Here is a 9,914-nt window from a genome sequence, read left to right as displayed (position 1 = left end):
TTCCTCTCCCCTCTCGCATATGAAATCCTTCCATTCTTGGCTGCCAACACCAAAAGATGCAGCCAATCATCTCCAAGCGATGGCAGTTACAATTTTCTGCGAACAATTTGCTCCCTTAAGAGGAAAATTGCTTTCAATATAAGCTCCCTTTGACAGACAACAACAATAAAAAAGATACAACTGTAATGCCATTGCCTCTGTCAGCACTTGGCTGGGACAGCTTCAGTAGGAACGCATGACTGGGGGATGATGTGCTTACAAGTCAGCCTTGTAATATCAGCATCTCTGTGAGACAGTCCTGGCAAATGAATCCCACTTTGAACATAACAGCTTGGCATCACATGAAAATTACTGCCATGAGCTGTAGTTGTCAGATATGCTCTTGCCATTGTGATGGTGAATTGTCATTTATTATATGTTGTGCCTGCCTCTGTCAGCTCCTGTTGACTGTGTATTGATTTGCAAGAGCAGAGGGGTGCATAGGTCACTTTGATCAACACTCTGCAACACACGGGAATCACACCGAGCTGACATTCCATTACCTGAGACAAAAGGGGCTCAAAACAAGGAATATGTTAAGGAACGCTAGACTTCAATACAGCAATATGACTACAATTACCAGAGAAATGGATGGTGAATGCTGAAATGGCTATTGTGCACTGGAGACAAGTGCGCTGTCTCCTTGATATTACATGCTTGACCTTTTGGCTCTACCACTCTCCTGTGGCCTTGTTACATTTCCTGAGCTTCTTCAAATCAAATATGTTCCTTTTTGTTGCTTTAAAATCATGCCGGCAGACCAAGTAAGGCAGTGATTGGACACATATAGGAACAAAGTGAAAGACAGCATTTTCATTTCTTATATTTCACTTTGAGCAATACCCGAAACATATTTCCAGAGTCAGAAACTCTTTGGTTTGGTCTGGTTGTTGGGCTTCCCAGTAGCACCACAGTATGATGTATGAGGTGGAAGACAAATGAAAGGGAAAGTCTAACACAGATAATAAAAAAGAGTTACATAGTGAGTATATCATCTACTGAAGCCAAGGAATATCTCTTTAGTAAAACAATAAACAATACAATTTAATTCTCCACAATAAGGCTTTTGGCTGACCTCAAAATGTCTGGTTTTCACTTCCCTTGTTTTAAACGTGTCCAAGATCATTTATTTATTTTAAGAATAAGAATAATGCACAGGTAAGACAAAACAGGCATACATTTTATTATACCTGAATAGATTTCAATTCAATACTGCAATTCAATAAAATAAATGTCCCACAAGAAGTGAGATATCCTCAACTGACATATCAGTTTAAAATGGTGTTTATGTTGCACAGTTAATGTCTCATTTATGGTGCTGAACACAGAGGATTTGTATTGGACAAAAAGACAACAACCAAGAATAAATCATTGTTTTTACTTGATTTTCAGTTGACTAAATATAAAGAACAAAATTCATAACCCTGATGTCCTTGAAAAAAAACATTCAAACCCCATTATACTATCTATAAATGCATGTTTGTTCATCTGAAATCTACAAAAAGGAGCATGTGCTACTGATCTGACAGCAGCAATATGCCTTTATTTATTAACAAGCTGTTGGCAAGAATTAGGAGCATGACTGTGAGCGTAGGTGTTTACTTTGACTGCATTGTTGCAGATGAAACGCGTGTCTCAATGCTGTGCTTTGAGCGAGAGCCTGGTTGACTGGCGTTATTGCAGGGGCCAGCCCTGCTGCTGTCTGTCGTGCCTGTCAAAGTCATGACAGGATCACTTTATCATCATTTGTCCGTCGTGTCTGACGCTATTGAGTAGGAGGGAGCCCTTAGGGAAATGGGGGCAGGCTGCTGTATTTGCTGTATGCTCCATTTTTACTTAGTTGCTGGCTTGGCTTTATCAGGATTGTTGTTCCAGCCTGTCAAACTGCTTGGTAAGGTTTGTTACACGTCTCCCAAAAACCAGCAGCCTGGTCTCATGTGGTATTAGTCGTATGATGGCTTGTCAAGGCAGCTCTGTAAGACCTGGCTGCATTTACACAAAGGCAAAAAACATGATCATAAAGCACTTTAACTGGCCGAAGATACAGCCCAACTGATGATTTCTATTGATTTGCTTTGTTGCACAGGTACTGTAGAAACACACACATTTACTTTTCAAGCTTTCCTTTTTCCCTTGGATTATATTATTTCAGTAGAAAACTACTTGGAAGGAAAACGTTTGGTTGTATAACAAGAGCCGCCATGCTAGTAGCTTTGTGAGGCTGTACCGTAGCACTCTGGAGCTTTAAATGCTAATGTCAGCATGCTAACATGCTCACAATTACGAGGCTAACATACAGATGTGCAGCAAGTGTGCTGTTCACCATCTTAGTTAAGCGTGTTAGCATGCTAACCCATGTACAGTCTATGATGCTAACATTTGCTCGTTTGCAAAAAACACAAAGTACAACTGAGGCTGATAGGATTGTAATTAGTTGTTGGACCTAGATCAAAAATGAAGTGGTTGTCTGCACCAAATTACGTGGCAATCTATCCAATAGTTGTTAAGACTTTTCACTCGAAACCAAAAAACCTCAATGGTGGCACTCGAGGAAAAGTCATAAACAAAGTCATTAGAATAAATCGCCATGATTTTCTGCCCAAACTAATTTGTGCCAATCCATCTCAAATCGGATATTTCAATCTGGACCAAAGTGGTGGACTGACCAACATAAAAAATCATAAAGTCCCTAAAGACAATTTCTTCACATATATATATATATATTTACATATATATATATTTAACTACACAGCCAAGGCCAAAAACAGTCTCCCCATCCCCAGCCGATGATATTAGCAGTGCCCACCATATGAAAACATGACACAACATTGGGAGCTCATTAGTGCAACGTTATGATGCCGAGAAGCAAATGACATGGGCTATGAGCCTGAGCACAAGAAATCACAGTATTATTCCAATGCATTACACTCAGGTGAAACTGGTGTAGCATCCTGTGAAAGTGAAGAGCCATGCTGTGGCCCAGTGGAGTGAGGTTAATTAGTTCTGACTGGTATTAACATTAACAGACCGTGTCGGCAGAAACAGACAGTTTACATGACTCAGACAAACTTTAGCCTGTTTATGAAAGATTATCACGAGTGGCTCAGTAGCTATTATGAACTAAACAGCCAGTGCCAGTCTTGCATAGACGATATGGACGATTCAGTGTCGGTTAACACATGTGCCACTGCCAGTAAGCCAACAACCAGCTGGCTCTGCACATTCTTTGTAATCATCCATTAGAAAGGTCACATCTAGGACTTTAAAAAAAGGAGTATTTCATTGTGAATTTCTAAAGCAAGCAGGAAAACTAAATTGTCCTCTCGGATACCAGCAATAATCGCTGGAAAATGGTGCATTTTGGTGAGAATAAAGGAAATTTGCTTAGAAGCAAAAACTGCCTCCTGAGTAAATGAAGATATAAAGAAAAGGCCCCAGAGAGGGGCATGGCAGGTCATGTGTGCAGCAAATATGATAAATGCCTCGTGATACAGTGGCCTCAACCTCTCCACAGTTATCATCGGAGGTTAGAGCGGAGAAGCATCTGCATACATCCATCCCGGCAAAGACAGCGCATGTATTACACACTGCTCCAGGGCAATCCACAATGCAAAATTGATTAATATTTGCTTTCAAAATGACACGGCTTGATGCATGGGGGGCTCTCCACATGTAAATGAACACTTTAAAGGAGATGAATAGCCTCAAAGAAGGATTGTAAAGTTCAAGCAGCAGATTTGCATATTTATATTACAAGTTACTGATAATAAGCAGGGTAGGAAGAAATAAATGCAATCCGTTTGTCAATGTACAATTCCTACATTACAAAACTAGGTCTTATTAGCTTCTGTGAACTGATATGTTCAATTACTTGCAGTGATAGCTGTGCTGAAGATGTATCGTACTGCATTTTGACTTTATAATACAATTTAGATAAAGACTGAGACATGATACAATTGATGATTCATTCAGGATGCCACACCGAACATGGTGAAAGAAAATAAATCTCATCTCAGGAACATTATGTTATTTCTCAGAAAAGATGTCTGTAAAACAAGCACAAATTGAAATTCGCAATGTGCCAATATTTAAAGTTACTGTGAGGAATTAACTGGTTATGATACAGTCCCAATTTAATTCTGATGCCTCAATATGACCCACATGAGTAAACAAGACAATCAGCAAGAAGATTGGCTGTTTCGATGTAGTTATATGTTTGTCATCGGTTCCACCAGGTCGGATTTTGGGTGAAATCAGACAAAAACTAAATCAGACAAAATCATGCAGGGTCACCAGAAACTCCTTCAGCTCAGACTCCAGCGGGGCCTCTGACAGCGGCCACCTGCAGTCCGAGCTCTGGAGGGAGGTATCGGGCTTCCGTGCGAGGGAAGTGAGGCCAGGGAGAACCAGAACCAGGCCTCCGCGCTGCAGACTGCTAGACCTTGTTGCAGTAAAATCAGAGCTTTTGTCCACAGGGACTTCGAAATTCAACACAAAATTAAAGTTCCTTGTAGAAGCTTTAATAAAAAGCGAATCATATATTTCTTCATTGTGTCCTGGTAGACACATTTCTAAATCTTTACAGCAGTTCAACCTGACCAGCTATGAGAGTACTGTTGTTAAAAGGGTTTTCTCTGCTGTCATCACTTTTTTTTTTTTTTTTGGAGAGCAACAGCACGCCTTCAGCATGGATTTCCTGTTCCTGAGGAGAGATACAAAGACTGGCCACCACTAGAGAGACAAACTGCCGTTATGTTTTGTGAGGGGAAAAGAAACAGGAAGCTTGTGGTGTCCAGTAGTGTCCAGCATGATGTCACTTTTCTCCCTTCAGCAAAGCGTTATGCCAGTGTTTCCAGTGCTCTGGCTCTCTGCTGTTGCTTCATTGCACTGTGACAGAGAGAGAGAGAGCGAGAGAGAGAGAGAGAGAGAGAGAGAGAGAGAGAGAGAGAGAGAGAGAGAGAGAGAGAGAGATGCAGCCTGCTGCAATGTCATTATATATCACGTTACTCTCCATGAAATGTTAAGACAAACTAAATGATGACTTTTTAATCAGTTGTTATGACATACCGTACAGTTATCTGACGTTTTCATGACTAAACTATGGTTTTGTAATGCCCCTGTTTTTGTTCCCTTTTGTGAATGGGGGACAGACCTTCTAGTCAGAGACCTTTTCAGATGGAACTCCATCACATTGCTTGCTTCATCTATTTGTTAAAGTGATGGCATATAATGTTTCAGACACAGGTTTTTTATTAAAAGTTCATCACGGCTTTATTCAGACATGACAGGACAAAGAGTTGCGTGCATGCGCAACATTTGGCACCTGGGCCGACAGTGCACCAGCATCCAATGACAGGACGTTAAGTTGGGACTCATGTTTGATGCCTATTAGCTCACATGCTTTATAGCATTTTGCTGGATGATCAGATTATTACTGTGGTTGTACAAAGACATGTGTAAATTATTAAAGGGTAAAATATATAGATTGATCGGATAAGTGAAGAAGTTCTTCTTTATCTATTTATTTCAGTGATTTGAGTGTCTATTCAGACATAAGATCAATATGCTGGATTGCCATCACATTAATGTAACAGGTTGATTGTCTGAAAGAGGTTCAGGACTGGACAGGTCTTGAACAATATTGTTTGTAGCTGAGAATAAAATCTTATTATGGGAAAATTCTCTTAAATCACTCCTACAGTACACTTGTCAATGTCTCCTAACTATGCATCTGCAATTGACATGTCAACATGCCGCTACTGTGACTCTTGTAAATGATCAAGGCAACCGGTTTGAGGCGGCGTTAGGACGATTTTATCCATCAACAACTACAAGTGCCCTCAAGCAAAGCACTGACTCTCAGTGGTTCCAGTTTAATGAGCCTGATGCAAATGTGATATGAATGTGTTTGCAGCTAGCCCCCACGTTCACAGCAACTTCAGGATCAACTTTTTTGTTTTAATAGAAATACAACACACCTGCTAGCTACTCAGAGTTTAGTGCTCCTTTATGCAGGTATTAAATACTATAATAGCTGGAATCAGATACCAGATAGACTTCAATAGCCGGTGTGATATGAGGAATAGGAGAGAACATATGTTGCATGAAGCCATTGGATGAGAAAGACGATACTGCCAAAACAAAACACATTTGAGTAATCTAATATGTGCCATATGTTGACCATACATACAGGGCCTCCCCTCCTTGCTGCAGTGAAAAATGAAATCAAATATCATAAATGAGGAGAGGCCATTAAATTAAGATGATCGAGACAAACCGTAGTGTAACACACACCAGCCTTTGAATGGCCCATTTTTTTGTAGTTGGCTGACACTCAATATCTCAAGTTGTTTTTCCTCCCTCTCTTTTTCATCAGGTGAATTGCTTCTGTTGAGCTCCTCAACTAGTCATTATCGTGTGGTGTATGGAGAGGGCCTGGCCAGGACTCCAGGTGTTAAAACACACTTGGCTCAGCTATCAGGCCAGACCTGCAGCCAGACTGCTCCTCCTCACCTCTTCCACTTCTTCACACTGATAGAGGGAAGTCTTCAGCTGGCTCATAGAAGCAATTCACACATACTCTGCAAAAAATGCATGCAGAAAACATCTCACATTTGATTAACGATACAATAGCATGTGAGGATATTAATTTCGCACATTACATAACATGAACCCTCACTACCACATCTTAACATTAACCGTGATGTAAACACAGTCCTTCCCCTTCACCCTTACATCTAAACGAGCTCCTTATTGTGGAATTAGAGATGTATAATTACAAAAAGACACACAATCATAAGTCCATAAGTGGGAGGCCAAGTGCTGATTACAATATCAAACATATTTTCTACTAAAACACTCAGCAGGCATTTAGTCAAGTGCTCCACTGTGCAACACATCCACTCTCAGTATCTAATGAGAATGTTAGTTTTGCTAATGAATTGGACATAAAAATCACCAGGAGACAGATGCACATTTAATTTAATTTGGTGCAATTGCTGTGACTGTTGGAGAATGAAACACTGTTGTTGGTATATTTATGACGCTGATGTTGGTAAGGACAGGAAAGCGGTTGAGACCTTGTGCTACGGCCGAGCCATGAATCAAAATCATTTTAACAAGAAGAGACAGGAACCAATTTGTGAGATTTATGTTTTTTTCTCTCTCTCCAAAATGAATGAAGAACGGACATATCTGTGAAGCAATGATGATAACATTAAATCCAATCAGAGTGGAAAATTAATTTTAACTCGCTTGTCGTTACAATTGAAGTCTCGTAGTGAGCTACCCTTTCTGTCACGTTAATTCAATTCCCGATCACGATGATCTCCACAGAACCACGAAACTTCTGAACCATAAAGAAGGGCTTTAAGGGCAAGCATTGCATGTTTGTTGGAGAGAGATATGTCTTTTAATTGAATAATAAACCATGTCTAAATTGCATTATAGTCATGCGGAGTAATTGGATTGGAGGAAAAATGCAAGCAAACCACATAATAATAACATATAAAGAAATTGAGAGCAGTATGCTGGTCATTGATGGGACAGGAGGGGTCTGTGCTGGGCCCTGCTGTAGCTCTCTGAATGTGGCCTGCCTTTCCTACTATACAGGTTTCACAGTCAGTTCAATGAGCATGGACAAGCTCGCTCACACGTTAACTATAAGTAAAACATACAAAGTTAAGTGTCAACTGCAGGTTCTGCATGTGACAGATAGTTCATTCTCTGACTCCAGGTAAAACCAATGTTATTAAAGCAGAATCCTTCATATATTTGTTATTTTGAAGCTGAGAATAGTATTAAAAAAGAAAAGGGAAACCACAAAACTATAAAACAATGTTAATGCACTGAGGTGGAAGAAAATGTTAACTGCTAAATCCAATCATTACACTTGGGAAGTTCATATGAATGTGGTGGAAATAAATCAATAAGGGAATGCACCAACTTAGATTTCAGCGATCCTATTAATTTACTCGAGTCAAGCAGAGTCAACTGCAAGGATATATTCACACCTTCTGCAGCCGCGTCGGAATTATTGCCTTGCAGCCTTGAAACCAGGTGGAAACCAGCAGTAGTGACATGAATCTTGCGAATTAGCTTCATGGATATGGGGAAACTGAATATTACAGGCCCTCCATCCTGAAGTTTAGAAGCTGAGCTTTAGTTTGCTCATTGGGACCTCTAACACGCGCACCAACTCATTACTGTTCTCCACACTATTGTACACAACCACATGCACCTTCACGTCTTCACCACAGACGCACCATTTTTCCCACAGGAGGAATTAAGTGAGACAGCCCGAAAGAGTGACTACCTCAGCTCAGCTCACCCAGCATGCCTTGTCGTGCATGGCGTAATCTGATAATATCAATCATAATTGTGTTAGATGTAATCCATCTGACTTTCAGTTTGTCGGGGTCAGGGTAGGAAGCAAGGCCCCACTTGCCATCAATTATCAGACATAAGAGAGTAGTGGATGGAGCTCTCCTCTATAAATAATACGGTGGGGTCCCGGTGCTACCGATCGATGCCGTACAGTTCCACTGTCATGGCTTTAATGGCAGCTGGCTTTCTTGGCTGTGCAGATCAATAGCGTGTCTCCTCAGGGCTCAGTCTGGGTCCAGGTCACGCCTGGTGACGGCGACGTAAATGACACCTCTGTTGTGATTGGAAAAATGCAAGCCTTTTGGGTTGTTTAGTCCCACTTCTGGGTGCTCAACCTTTTTCCCAGCGCCTAGAGGGAACACCTGTTGAGATGAGTTTGATCTTCTATGAGTGTCTGCTGCCACTTTCTTCAACAACATGTTCAAACAGAAGGCATTTTTTTTCCTTTCAAATACAAATCCACATGCTTTTGATATCTACTACCACGGAGCCCTTCAGTCACTGCTTAATTCTGATTAATTATGTGTCTTACCACACACACAGAGGCAAACAAACATCACAGGTTCTGAGTAAAGTACAAGGTCACAAGTAAAAAGTATGTATGTATATCTATATTTCTCCAGAAAAAAACAAATTCACACTGCAGATTTTTACTCCCTATGTTGTCAGGGGTGAAAACAAGGAAAATGAGCCCTTTAAATTCCAAACAGGGGGGTTGAAGTGATGTCTAATTGAAAAACATGGAGACGCACAGCTGCTCAGTCTGAATGTCAATGGAAGCAAGAATGACAGACAGCACAGCAGGCACCCAGGCCAAGATTGCTTGGCCGAGACTTACGAGACACATAAACAAACACACACAAACTGAGTTAGCATGGAGACACAGACACAAAGCCAAAGTAGGTGGTATCAATTGCAAAACCAAAAGAAGGAGCAACAGACGAATAAAACCACGAAGATGGGGGAGATGGCTTAAATGTTCTATACCTTCAAAGGAGCACGAGGATAGAGGTTCAAAATCCTGACCCTTGAAAACCAAAGATGTTTATCAGACGGACATAATGTTGGATGCATGTAAAGTACTGAAATGATTCATCATGTCCTGCTGCACACACAGACTTCTTGTGTTTCTCCTTAGAAGAAAACAAGAATAAATCATCAACATCAGGCTTTAAGAGAGGCAGCGAAAATATGATATTTAGCATGAAGAAAACATGTTCTCGTATGTCAGTGTCGCATGTAAAATACTGCAACAACATCTCCGGATTGAACAGATAGACGTGAGATAAAAGCTGTTTTGAGTCAAAGACAGGCCACAGAGCCTGACACAAATCGGTGTCCTTGTCCATTTTTATGGGGAAGTGGCCTCACTGCAAAGACCGTGGGTGTGAGAGATAAACTACATTTGTAACAGAGATATGGGTCAGTCGTCAACCAAGGCCTCATTTGCCAATTGGCCCTTTCTGTTTTTCCTTTTCCTCCCTCGTTGT

Source organism: Melanostigma gelatinosum (assembly GCF_949748355.1).
Source record: "Melanostigma gelatinosum genome assembly, chromosome: 2".
NCBI lineage: Eukaryota > Metazoa > Chordata > Actinopteri > Perciformes > Zoarcidae > Melanostigma > Melanostigma gelatinosum.
The sequence above is the reverse complement of the archived record's forward strand: the minus strand, read 5'-3'. Positions refer to the sequence as shown.